General features: G+C 40.5%; 1 protein-coding gene across 8 annotated transcripts in view; it reads right to left on the reverse strand.

Annotated features, from left to right (window-relative positions):
* The window catches only part of LOC121453526 (adenomatous polyposis coli protein), a 92,634-nt gene that overhangs the window by 52,306 nt on the left and 27,165 nt on the right, over positions 1-13,163 (reverse strand). The gene's annotated exons all lie outside the window — the stretch shown is intronic.

The raw sequence follows: 13,163 nt of genomic DNA on the forward strand, positions 1-13,163 counted from the left end.
GGCTGTGTGCGGGTTTGGTCTCCAAACGACGTCACTCAAGCAACAGCACCTCCTGAGAGGACAGAACACAGGGTCCTAGCTGAAGAGAAACAGGTAAAAGCAGAAGGCAGACCTCAGCCTATTTGCACAGGGAAGATTTCTATCTGTAAGAATCTTTCAAGGTTAAAGATGATCTAACTAGCCCTGTTATGTCAAACTTACAGAACAGAGCCACTGATAAGGAAGTTGTATAGTAATGGATTTCAGTCTTAGATTTGAGCATGGGTTATAGGTTTTCAGAGTCAGAACAGAATAACAAGACCATTCTATCACTTTTATTTAATGAAAGGTTTGTCTTAAAACATCCCATGGTGAAGTAGTTCTGAAGATTTAAGATGTCACAGAACAGCAGCCATTCACAAAACTGTCACAAAGGCAAGGATAAAACTGAGACTTCTGATGGAAAGGATAGCCCAGTCTATGGCAGAAGTGGTCTGTGTTCAAACTGAGGCTGAAAGGTATTTGACAGAAGAAAGTGCATGGGATGACCTTAGAGATAAGACTTTAAAGAGAGTGGAGGGAACAGAGGAGACAAGAAAGAGAGCGCTGTTGGTATGACCAGATACAGGATGACACAGGGCATGTCAAGACTAAGCAAGAGAAAAACAAAAGAAGAAAAAAGAAAGAATAACAAGAGTCAGGAAACCCAGATTCTCTTTTTAGTTTAATGTCAACTAATTTTGGAATAAAAATTAAGAATAAACAATTCTAAATTATTTAATACAAAACATCACATACATTTAAAGATTCTGATATAAACTGCTTCCATAAAAGGAAGGGCATCTAATTAGGACAATGCAGGCTGCCTACACCATTGGCTATTCGTGACAATACTGGAGTTGTACAACTCGAGCACCCTAACAACAAATCAAGGGACTCGAATCTAGTCATTTCTACAAGGCCAGAGACACTGGTGAACCTGGGACAACCCAAGGGTGCCTAAGAAGGAAGGGGAGGCCTGGGCTGGAGACCATCTATCGGAAGTTTCCAAAGTTAAAAACAAGGAGACTCATATTTGGAAGCATGGTCTTAGGCTCAGGCACGGTCATCTATCGGTTAACTTTCACCCCTTCGTTATTTCATTTGTAGAAGGCATTTACCACCTGCTTCAACATAACTTAGAGGAATGCTGTTAGGAGTAACAAAATAGAGACTGAAAACCCGCGATTCTAAGTAAATATATTCTGAAGGCACACGTGCAGCAAACTTCTTAGTGAGACCTTACGGTGAAGCTGCCCTTCCGTAATACCAGGGATGAGAGGGAAAGAAGCAGACCACTTTCCACAGGACCAAGGAGAGCTCTCAGACAATGGCAAAATTCATATGATTAATCTTTTTTTTCTGTTTTATATATGTCAATAATAAGTAGGTCCAGAAATACACAGCATATTGAAATCATCTGACAAGTAGGGATCCAACAAAGCTCTAATAATTAAGCCTCAAAATAATTTACTTAAAATACAATTACAGGCAATGTTACACTAAAATAACAAAACGAGGGAAAAGCTAATGTGGGGGTGTGCTGAGACAAGTCGATTTACATAACCACAAAAAAAGAGCAAGCTCTGGCCAGCAGGCAGAAACTTCAGACTGATGTTGGTACACTGTTTGAGCAAAAGAGTGCAATGCCCACAGCGGCCAGAAGAGGGCATCAGATCCTCTGGAGCTGGAGTTGCAGGTGGTTGGGATCCACCCAATGTTAGTGCTGAGAACTCAAGCACTCTTATTGGCCAAAGCCCCCAGATTTGTTCTGAATGGTGGTCAAGATTTTCATGACCTCTACTCCCCTAAAGAATCTCAATCACTAAAGTCCTTCTGCTCTAACAATGAAATAAGAAAACAATGAGATGTTTCACGGAGGGTTACTCTACCACACAACCCTTCTGGAGGCTGAAGCTGTCATGTCTTAACCTGCAATTGCTCTATACAAAAATTGGAAGTTTTCAGCCGGGCGCTGGTGGCGCACGCCTTTAATCCCAGCATTTGGTCGGAGGTAGAGGCAGGTGGATCTCTGTGAGTTCAAGGCCAGCCTGGTCTAGTTCCAGGACAGGAACCAAAAAGCTACGGAGAAACCCAGTCTCGAAAATTTAAAAAAAAAAAAAAATGGAAATTTTGGCATTTACTTTGGGAATATTTTTCATGCAATCATAAGAATTTCACACCAAATAGTGTAACTAGAACTCATTCAACTGCTTTTTTTAAAAAGGGCTGGAGGTGATGCTCAGTGGTAAGTTCTTGCCTTGAATATACAAGGGGTCAATCTTCAGTACCCACCCAAGCACAACAATGGAGCTTACGTGATCACATAATGTCACCATGCCTTGTGAATTGGAAACTCAAAAACTTGACTTGACCAAGAGCATGCAAACACCTCAACTTATTTCCCTGTAGCTAAGATGCCAGCTCAGATCCCTGCTCACATCTTGAGGTAGGGCAAGAGCAAGCAAAAGGAGGCTATAACCAGACTTTACCTAAATGCTTACAGAAAACACATGCACTGCAGAAAACAAAGCAAGGAACAGAAAGGCAAAAGTAGTACAACCAGGATTAAACGTGGAGAATTCATTATTACTCACTTAAGTCTGGGACTGCTATTTTTTTTTAAATAATAGAATTGCTTGTCTTGGTTTTAATACTTTTAGATGATAATGGAGTAAACATTAATGGAAAAATACCAAAGAAAATCAGGCAAATCATAAAAGATCACCTAAAATCATAAGATCATAAAAGACCATTAGTCAAACAATATATCAGAAAACATAATTTACCAAACTGATCCCCATAAAGAAATGGGACATTTTCCAAGGAAGACTTACAATACAGTTGGGCATGGTGGTGTATACCTATAATCAGCCTTAGCACTAGAGACTAAGGCAGGAGGATGATTACAAATTCAAGGTCAGCAATTCTGCATAGAAAGACTGGGTTGGAGGAGTCACAATGGCAAAGCTGTTATTACTAGTTTGTATCACTGGACATGAATAGACCACAGAGAAAAGAACTAAGGAGAAGAGGTATTTTCTATTCCAGCAGCCATCCTCAGCTCAATGTGGGGGCATGCTTAGTAGGTGTGAAGCCCCAGGTTCAACCCCAACACCAGACAACCGAACGCTCCAACTTCGTTAATATGATTCACATCAGCCCTAGAAGAAGCATCCTCCTTATACAGAAACATTAGATTACAGCAGTAGCTGACACAAATTAATAAAGGAAATTAGAAGGCAAACCTTGGATGAAGTATTACACAACTGAAATAGTGGGGAACAATATATGAATATACTACAGGACAAACATTAAAAATTCATATGTTCAAATAGAAGACAGATAGAAGGTGAAACACAAGAAATAAATCCCATTTACAAGAACTGCTAAGTCATGCTTCCATATATAAATTTATGGCTTTATCTTCCTAGAGGTAATCCATGGGGAAAACATAGGTGGATGCTGTAAACTTACACAGATCGCCAACAAGTGGGAAGGCATGACTGTGCATTAAGATCAGCATCATAAACACGCTACTTTCCCTAAAGTAACATACATTTATAATTCCAATAAAAATTTTGCATATGGTTTATTTTGGTTGTTTTCTAAGCTACACATTTGGGGAAAGGCTAGCAAAAATATAAAATGACAGTGGAGTAGACCCATCACATACTCACGCGAGGCCCAAGCTGTCCTCAAATCACCACAGCCCAGGCTAGCCCTGCACTGGCAGCAAGCCTCTTGCCCAGCCTCCCAAGGACTGGGGCTACACCACCCTGGCTTCCATTGGCACAATCCATTTCCAGTTTCCTTAGTTCTGACAGTCAGAAAGAGTGGAGAACTGAATGAGTGTGCATGGGAACTAATCCTTCTCTTTACTGTAGCTAGTCTCTAAGTCCAAAGTTATTTAAGTGTGGTGATGGTGGTGGTGGTGGTGGTGTGTGTGTACATGCTGTTTTGAGACAGGGTCTCACCACATAGCCCTGGCTAGCCTGGAATTTAAGTGATCCAACTGCTTCTACTTCTCCAGTGCTGGGATTAATCATGCGTGCCTCCACAAACAGCCTAAATGAAAGTTTTTTAAAAAGCTGTAATATTGACATATAAATAAATCAATCACTAGAATACAATTTTTAAAACATGAAAGCAAACATACAGAAATTGAGTCTATGATAAAGGTAATATTTCAAATATGGGAAAGAAGGGTTTAGTAATGCTAAACAGAAGTACAGCCACGAGGAGTGCCCTGCTCCTAAACAGAAGGACAGCCACCAGGAGGGGAAAAAGGGGGGAAAAAATCACCCCAACTTTACAGAAACCCTTTCAAGAACAGAAAAACAGTATATATCCTTCAATCCATCTATAGGAACAATTGACAATGACGGTGTGAAACTCAAAGGCTGTGAATGAAACAACATAGGCTATTGTTATTCACAAATATTGATTCAAAAACCCTAAAGCAAATATCAGAAAACAGAATGCACAGTAAAGAACCAAACAGCTTATTCTAGGAATGTAAATATAGTTTATTAATATCATTCAGTCCATTAAATATTGAGGTTTTAGAAAGACCTGATTACTAAAATAGAAAAAAAAAACTCTTGACAAAAGTCAGAGTATAGTCTGATAAAAAAATCTTTATAAAGTAGAAATAGTAATCCCAGCACTCGGGAGGCAGAGGCAGGCGGATCTCTGTGAGTTCGAGACCAGCCTGGTCTACAAGAGCTAGTTCCAGGACAGGCTCCAAAACCACAGAGAAACCCTGTCTCGAAAAACCAAAAAAAAAAAAAAAAAAAAAGTAGAAATAGGAGGGAGGCTGCTAAAAATTTCTACAATAAACTTCCTGTTTCATTTCTGAGATACTGGACACTGAACCTAGATGCTCCTGCACGTTAGGCAAGAGCTCTTATTACTAGGTCCCTAGCTACTACATAATTTTAGCTGTTTTGGTTTTAGACAGGATCTCACTCTGTAACCCAGGCTGGCCTAGAACGGAGAGCAGTCCTTAATAGGAATTACAGATGTGAGCTACCATGCCTGGTCCCACAAAACTAATATCAGGCTGGAGGATGACTCACATTGGCAAAGTGCGTGCACTGCAAACACGAGGAGCTGAGTTGATGCTCAATATCCAAGTTGTTTTGTTGTGTTTCAAAGGTAGCTTTTGCCTCTAATCCCAGCATGGGGGAGGCCGAGACAGAACAATCCCCAGCGTCACAGGGCCACCCAGTTTAGCCTAATCAGGGCAGTGAGAGAACCTATGACCCCTGAAGTTGACTTCCGGCCAGTACCCACATGAGCGCTGCGCATGTGCATATGCCTCGGTGAAATTAGAAGCATGCAGCCTCTTTACAATAAAACAAAACATCCACAGGTGTCACCACAGTTTTCACCACAGCCTAGGTCTTAGTAAGCATTGTAAATCTTAACGACATTAAGAATACTGACTGGAAAAGGAAGAAACAAACAAAAACGATGAACATGTCCTCGTCCCTGGGTAGACCAGGCTGTTCTCAAACTATCTCTGTAGAACAGGCGGACTAAACTCACAGAGATCCGCCTGCCTCTGCATCTCAAGCGCAGGATTAAAGGAGTGTGCCACCACCACCCAACACCTCCCCCGAAACTTAAATGTGAAAATATAAAACTGTCAGATTCCAAACTGACATGCTAATTTTAAGAAAGGGTTTAAGTCCAAGAAGACTAACTCTCTCACTGTCACTTTCTCTAACAAGCAATGTATATCCTAGCCACCCTCTGCACTCCGCAAGGCCTCATAGTCAATGACAGTCCTTACTCCCTGAACATGGCTATGGATGTTGTCTGGAAAACTGGCAAGCGCTAAGGTGGCCATCACAATTAAATCAAGAGGGTGAGGAGTAAATGTTTTTGTTGGGGAAGGGAGACAGGGTTTCACTATGGTCTAGACCTCTCCATACAGATCAAGCTGACCTGACAATCTCTGAGATCCTCCTGCCTCTGCCTCTCAGGTGCAAGGATTAAAGGCATGGGCCACCACGTCAAGCTACACACGTTTTCTGTAAGAGAGAACAGCAAACATTATAAGCCTTTGTAGGCCCACATGACTGTTGTACCTTCTGGTCTTTGTAGCATAAAACCCTCAGAAACTACAACATGGGACAGCATGACTATCTTCAAATACAGCCAGTTTACAGAAACTGCTAGCAGTTTGCAAAACCCTGGCATCTATCTGATCTTCAAACATTCAAGGGCAGCCCACGTAACTTCTAAGGCTACTGAAAAATTCTGAAAATTAGTATTTACTTTTAGCTAGTAAGAGGTAATCTGTTATGCTGAAAAGAACAATGAACTACATGGTCTCATCTCAAGCCCCTTGATTTTTGCAAGTCACTCCATTCCTTACCTTTTTAGCTGCTTCTCAGGTTTTTGAGATTGTAAATTCACACTTTCAAAAACTTAACTATCACTTAGGTACCCGAGGAGACAGAAAATTCCCAGTACTAGTAAGGAATAAAGCACGAATGAGTGGTGTTTACTTCAGGAAATAAACGAATTTGTGACTGACTACTTCAGAGAAGGGTCAAACCGGAAACTCCATTTCTATATTCATTCATACACAACTGTGTACCTAATGAGGATAGTGATCGTCTACGAAGAAAATCAATTATATTCATAATGGTTTTACATTTTTTTCATCGAACAGAAATGTAAAGTTCTAACCCAATAGTATTTTATTAATTTGGGAGACATATTTTTATGACACTAAATCATACTGTGTCTCAGGACTCTCACAGAGATGGAGATCAGCCTGCTTTGCCTTCCAAGTGCTTAGACTGAAGATTATTTACTTCCTTTTATTAACACATTTCTTATAGTGGTTTCCTTAACAACAGAACTGCTAAGGGCACCAACTGTTCTTAGATTACATGACTAATTTTCATAAACTTTATCAAAAAAATTGAGAGCATATAAAAGTCTCAAAATTCTATACCTTGTTTCCTAGCTATGACATATTATTTATATCTTCTACACATATCCTTACTTCTATGTGTCTGAGACGTGAAATCCAGATAGTATATGCCATAAGCTGTACATGTGTTAAACCCATTACCCCCCTTTACCTTACAACTACCCATGAAGTAAGTATTATGCTTCTTGTAGAGTTAAGGAAAAGGTGATGTCCAAATGGCAAGTAATTTCCCCAGAACTCAGACCAAAGGTTTGTCAGGAGTCAAACCCATACTGGTGTCCAATGCTCACATTCTTACCGAGCAAGCAAGGCTCTAACCTGATAACAGCTTTCAATTTACCTCCTATTAGGTTCCAGTATACCCCCCCCATATAAGTCTCTTCTCAATATTTTCTGCATATGGCTTGTACCTTTGTGGTACATGTGTTCTAACATCCTCTTTTTGAATGCCACATTATTTATCTTCTGCTCTGTTAGAGCATAGCTTCTTCTTCTAGGTCCAGTTCAGCTGCTTTCCACAAAGCCCTGCTGACATGTCTAATCAACAACACATATCCTGCTGAAGGAGCAGTAACTATGACACACCTTGGCCTAGTTATGGTCTACTTTACTCTGGTGTGTTTATCTCCTCAGCTAAGGCACAGACATCTTTAGAAGAGGGCTGTATGTAATGTGCAGTCTCTGTAACCCCAATGCTCCCAGTGACAGTCACATAGAAGGTAAACAATATGCATCATCAGTTATAGAAGCAAGCAAATAGAAAACAAGACAAATTCAGAGAAAAATGAAAGACAACCTTCCACTAAAGAATAAGACTCTCTGTGGCTGCACCATGGGATCAACAAATTCTGACAATTTCTAATCCATACACTACCACGCCAGTATAAGGCGGTGCTAATGCTATAAGAAACTTTGAGTCCTCCCATTCCACTTTGAGCTGATAGTGCCAATCATGTCACTTGGAAAACCAAGTTCTCAGTGAGATGAGGTACCGTCATATAAGTCAGGGATAAAACACAGTTGCCTTTTTTCATTTTTAGAGTATGCTGGCTAGCAGGGTTTTGATTCTGTTGCCTAACCTTTTTGCCAAAAGAGAAATCACCTTGCAAAACTATTTCTACTTTGTTCGAGTATTCTTTCTTTTATTTATTTATTTATTTTTTTGGTTTTTCAAGATAAGGTTTCTCTGTAGCTTGAGCCTGTCCTGGAACTTGATATGCATGGCCTTGAACTCACAGAGCTCTGCCTATCTCTACCTCCTGGGTATTGGGATTAAAGGCATGAGCTATCACTGCTTGGCTTGGCTTGTTGTATTCTCTTGTGTGCTGCTGATTTTCATTTCTAGTTTGTGTCATAGTTACTGCTCCTTCAGCAGGATATGTGCTGTTGATTAGACATGTCAGCAGGGCTTTGTGTAAACAATGGGTTCATTTCTAACAATAAATCTGAACCTTTTGTAGACAGGGTCTCTGCATTAGTAATAGAGCTAGGACACTGTATTAAAGTGGGGCCTACATCAATTGGTGGAATTCAAGGACACGTGAATCAACACAGACACACAGAAGGAACACTATGTGACAATGGAAAGGGGGGTTGCTAAGAGAGAGAGAGAGAGAGAGAGAGAGAGAGAAGAGAAGAGAAGAGAAGAGAAGAGGGGAGGAGAGGAGAGGAGAGGCCCTTCCCTGGAGTCTTTAGAAAAAAGTAATCTTGCCAACACATTGGTTTTGGGCTTCCAGTCTCCAGAATAGTAAAATCACAGGTTTCTAATGCTCTAAACTATCAACAGTTTATGACACTTTGTTCCAACAGCTCTGGGAAAATAATATAGTGATAAAAGGTAAGTTAATACATTCCTTGTTCTGAAATAGCTCCTGGAAAAGGATAAACAAGATCATTATACAAAACCATCAGGCTTGTGGGTGCCACCTTCTATTCCCTGGTTCACAACTCCGTGCACTCCTTCTTCCATCAGCTCACTGCAGACGTCAACAGAACCATGAGAGGATAGAATTCCAGGAAAGGAAGGTAACCAACAGGCATGGAGGAAATAAAGATTTTCTAAAGCGATACCTGTGTCTTTCAATCTGACTATCATACTATTGAAATGGGGAACCCTCAAAAAAAAAAACCAGAAAATTTCCCAAGAATCTCATGCTGGGAGAAAGAAAAAGCCTCAGCCAGAGGGGAACTTGTCTCCTGGAGAGATTCACACAGCTGTAAGAACCTTCCAGATTAGTTTGCAGGAGACTGAAGTCCAGACAAAGATGGGTCCATCTGGGATGGTGCTGGCCACACATCTTGACCTGGACTGCTTAGATGTGCATATCCTTGGTCCTCTCTTTAACCTCCATCTCACTTCAGGACAGAGAAGATGGGTTGGGGTATTGCTCGAGTATGTGCATCTGTACGTGTGTGCATGTGTCTGTTTGACTAGAGCTCTGTCTCTCTTCCCAATGTGGCCACATTGAATAAATCTTCGGCTTCCCACTTTTAATTTGGCTCTTTCAATTGGCTTTAATTGCTGAGGATGGGTGACCAGACCTGACTTGGGGCACAGGTTGTATCCCCAAGTTCATTAACACAAATACCATAATCAAAGTTCAGAAGTTGACAAAGCAAGATACATATTGGGGAGCACACAATTATCTAATATAACTAAATACAGTATTTAGTTATATTAAATAACCAAGGAGACCAGGGAGGGAGAGATATAAACAACACTGTGGCTTGGAATTAGATTGTATAAGGAGGCTGTCATTGACTGGAGTCAGAAAAGGTGCTACAAGTCTAAAGGTATAAAGAGTGACTTCATTTCTGAGTTTCTATTATAGACTCTGTCATAAGTAGCTAATATACAGATAAACATTTAACTGGTAATAAAGCCAGTATTCAAAAAAAAATTTAAAAACCTATTTCAATACTTACCAATTATACCTTAAATAACAATTTTAGTCTCACTTCAAAAGTAATACTTATTCACAAAAAAATTATTTTCAAAATGCCTCAGAGAAAAACAAACTGTTAGTATGCACACCTATGGCAAAAAAAAAATATGATACCAGAAAGTTGTCCGTGCCCTAACCTCCCCAACCCATAAATGCATTACTTTTCTTGGCTAAAGAGATTTTGTCGGTACAATCAGTCAAGTCTGAGGAGCAAATTTTCCTGACTTACGCGGGCAGAACCAATGTTATGACATATGTTCACAGAAGAAGAAAGGGGCTGACCAAAAAAGGACCTGTGACAGTGGAAGCCAAGTGTCAGATTCAGAGGGAAATTAATGACACTGCTGACAGTGAAGGTGGAGAAAGGGAATGAAGGAGGCACCTAGAAGCTAGGGGAAAAGGCAAAGAAACAAATACTTCCCTCCAGCCTTAGGAAGGGCAGTGATCCCGAAGTGCTTCCTCACTTCGGGCCAGTGGAAACCATTCCAACTTCTGACCTCCAAGAATGCGTAATAGTAAATTTTGTCTTAAATCCTGAAGTGGGCTGAGGATAGCTCAGGTGGTAGAGTGCTTGCCTGGCATGCACAAAGCCCTGGATTTGGTCCCAGCACCACGTAAAACCAAGTATACACCCATAATCCCAGAAGTAGAGGTAGAAGATCAGTAATAGCAACAAGGCCATCCTCAGCTACACATGGAGTTCAAGGCTAATCTGGGCTATACAAAACCCTCTCAAAAACCAACCAACAAAACCCACAGATAACCAACCCACTCCACCCACTAAGTTTGCAACAATAACAGTAATAGAAAGCAATGCCAATATGGTGACCACTTCCCTTAGGGCTAAATTCCAGTGCCATCCTGATCCATGCAATGACCTTCAAATGTTTATACAAATTCTCTGACCATACTCTCCTAAGAGGTCCAATTCATCTCTTTTGTAGGCTAGACTTAGCACTCTTAGTAAAGGTAGGGCTGTTGTAGGATAATCTTTGTACACTGTGAAGATGTGTCTTTGCCAAGACACCTTCTGATTGGTTTAATAAAGAGCTGAATGGCCATTAGCTGAGCAGGAGAGGATAGGTGGGACTTGTGTGGGGAGAGAGGAAGAGAAGAAGGAATCTAGGCATGCAGAGACGCAGAACAAGTTAGACATGCAGTACAGAGAAGGTAACCAAGTCACATAATATAACATAGATGAATAAAAACAGATTAATTTAAGTTATGAGAGCTAGTTGGGAAAAAGCCTAAGCTAAGGTCAAGCTTTCATAATTAATAAGAAGTCTCCAAGTCACTTTTTGCAGGCTGGCAGGCCAAGAAAGTATGACTCCCTAAGACAACAGAAATGGTGTACAGGCTCTCAGACCACACCATAAATGGCTTCCTTTTTTGCCTCTTTCCCACAAAATAAGCAACTGAGACTATTGGTCAGTAGCCATTGGGAAATAGAGGATATGTGAACGAGTCATCTTGGAAGTAGCCTCAGTTCTAGTCAAGGCCTGATGACTGTCAAGATAACCAAATCTTGGGGCTGGAGAGATGGCTGAGGTAAAGAGCACTGACTGCTCTTCCAGAGATCCTGAGTTCAATTCCCAGCAACCACAAGGTGGCTCACAACCATCTGTAATGAGATCTGGTGCCCTCTTCTGGCCAGCAAGCATACACACAGACAGAACACTGTATACACAATAAATAAATAAATCTTAAAAAAAAAAAAAAGATAACCAAATCTTAACTGCAGCTTCCTGAGAAAACAGTTTTCTCGCAAACAAGATGCTCTTGAATTTCTATCTCATGGAAACTGAAACAATAAATGCTTATAATTTAAGGCACAATGTTGTTTCAAGCATTAAGTTTTGGTGTGATCTGTTGTGCAGTAACACAGAACTAGGACAACCAGTGAGTAGTCATAGCAAGTACGAATCGCTGCAGTCTGTGGTAAACAGAATCCAGAAAAGGAAACCTACAGCCTCCACTAGAGTAACAATGAACATTATGGGGTGCTAAACAGCGATGTTAGCACCACAAATTCTAAGGACAGGAAGTAAAACAGACAGCATTTTAAGAGTTAAAACATTTGTCAGCACACAAAGAAAGTGAAAGCAGAGACAAGAGTTCTCAGCACACACATGATCACAGCTTTACTCAGGACAAAATGGAAGCAGACTCCAAGAGGCAGATAGATAAACAAAATGTAGTGTGCATGGAATGGAATTACTCAGTCTTCAAAAGGAAAGAAACTAAAATACATGCAGGCTAGCTTAAATGATTCATGAAGACACTATGATAAATGAATTAAGCCAGCTGGTCACCAAAGGGTAAATATATGAATCTTTTTATATGAAATTCCTACAACAGGCAACTTCATAGAGGTAATAAAGTACTGTTCTGGTTGCTAAATGTCAAGGGAAAGAGAATTGGGGTTTTTATGGTCTCAAAGTTTCCACAAGGGAAGATGAAAAGGTTCTGGAGATGACCGTGGTTATAGATGCACGATGTATTTAATGCCATAGAACTGTACACTTAAAAATGCTTATGGTCCAGCGGCAGAGGCAAAGGCTGTGGGGTTCAACCTCCAGCAATGTAAAAACAAGACATGCACTTTGAAAGAAAAATAGAAGGAGAGGTGAAAACAAAGGACAAAGCTCCTTCCACATAACACATCATCTTACCAAAACAATGGGGGTGTCCTTCCTTGTCTAAAAACAAAACTAAATATATAACTGGCAGCCAGGACTAAATGATACAGAAACCATTCCACTCAACCTTGATGATATTCAAAAGCAATCTGTGATGTCAGGTCTTAAACAAGGGTACAGTACTTCAAAGAACAATCCATTCCTTCCCTGCAAATCAGAAAATATTTCAGATTATACAAACCTTTAAAAAGGTGCCCAGGACTAGCCAAAGCAATCAGTATCCAACCCACGTTCAGATTTCACAGTTTATTATAAGTCTCATGAAGGTTAGTTCCCAGGTTTTATTTGGTTCTGACGTTTGGCATGTGGCTGGTACTCTAACAAATATGTACTGAGTAGATTTCCTCAAGTGTTACTCATCTTTCTAAGCCACATGCTATCACACTTCTGGCACCTGTGCGAACAGCTATCACTTGGCCTCGTCCGTCCAACGGGAGAGTGGCACCGCGAAGTGTTTAAACACGGAAGTGCAGTACTAGTTACAGTGTGTGAAGTCAGTGCAAGAGAAAAACAGTAAAACATAAATTCACACTGTAATTCATCCAA

The sequence above is a fragment of the Microtus oregoni genome, unplaced genomic scaffold (assembly GCF_018167655.1).
Source record: "Microtus oregoni isolate MIOR12 unplaced genomic scaffold, Mior012 000011F_ref0000422, whole genome shotgun sequence".
Classification (NCBI taxonomy): domain Eukaryota; kingdom Metazoa; phylum Chordata; class Mammalia; order Rodentia; family Cricetidae; genus Microtus; species Microtus oregoni.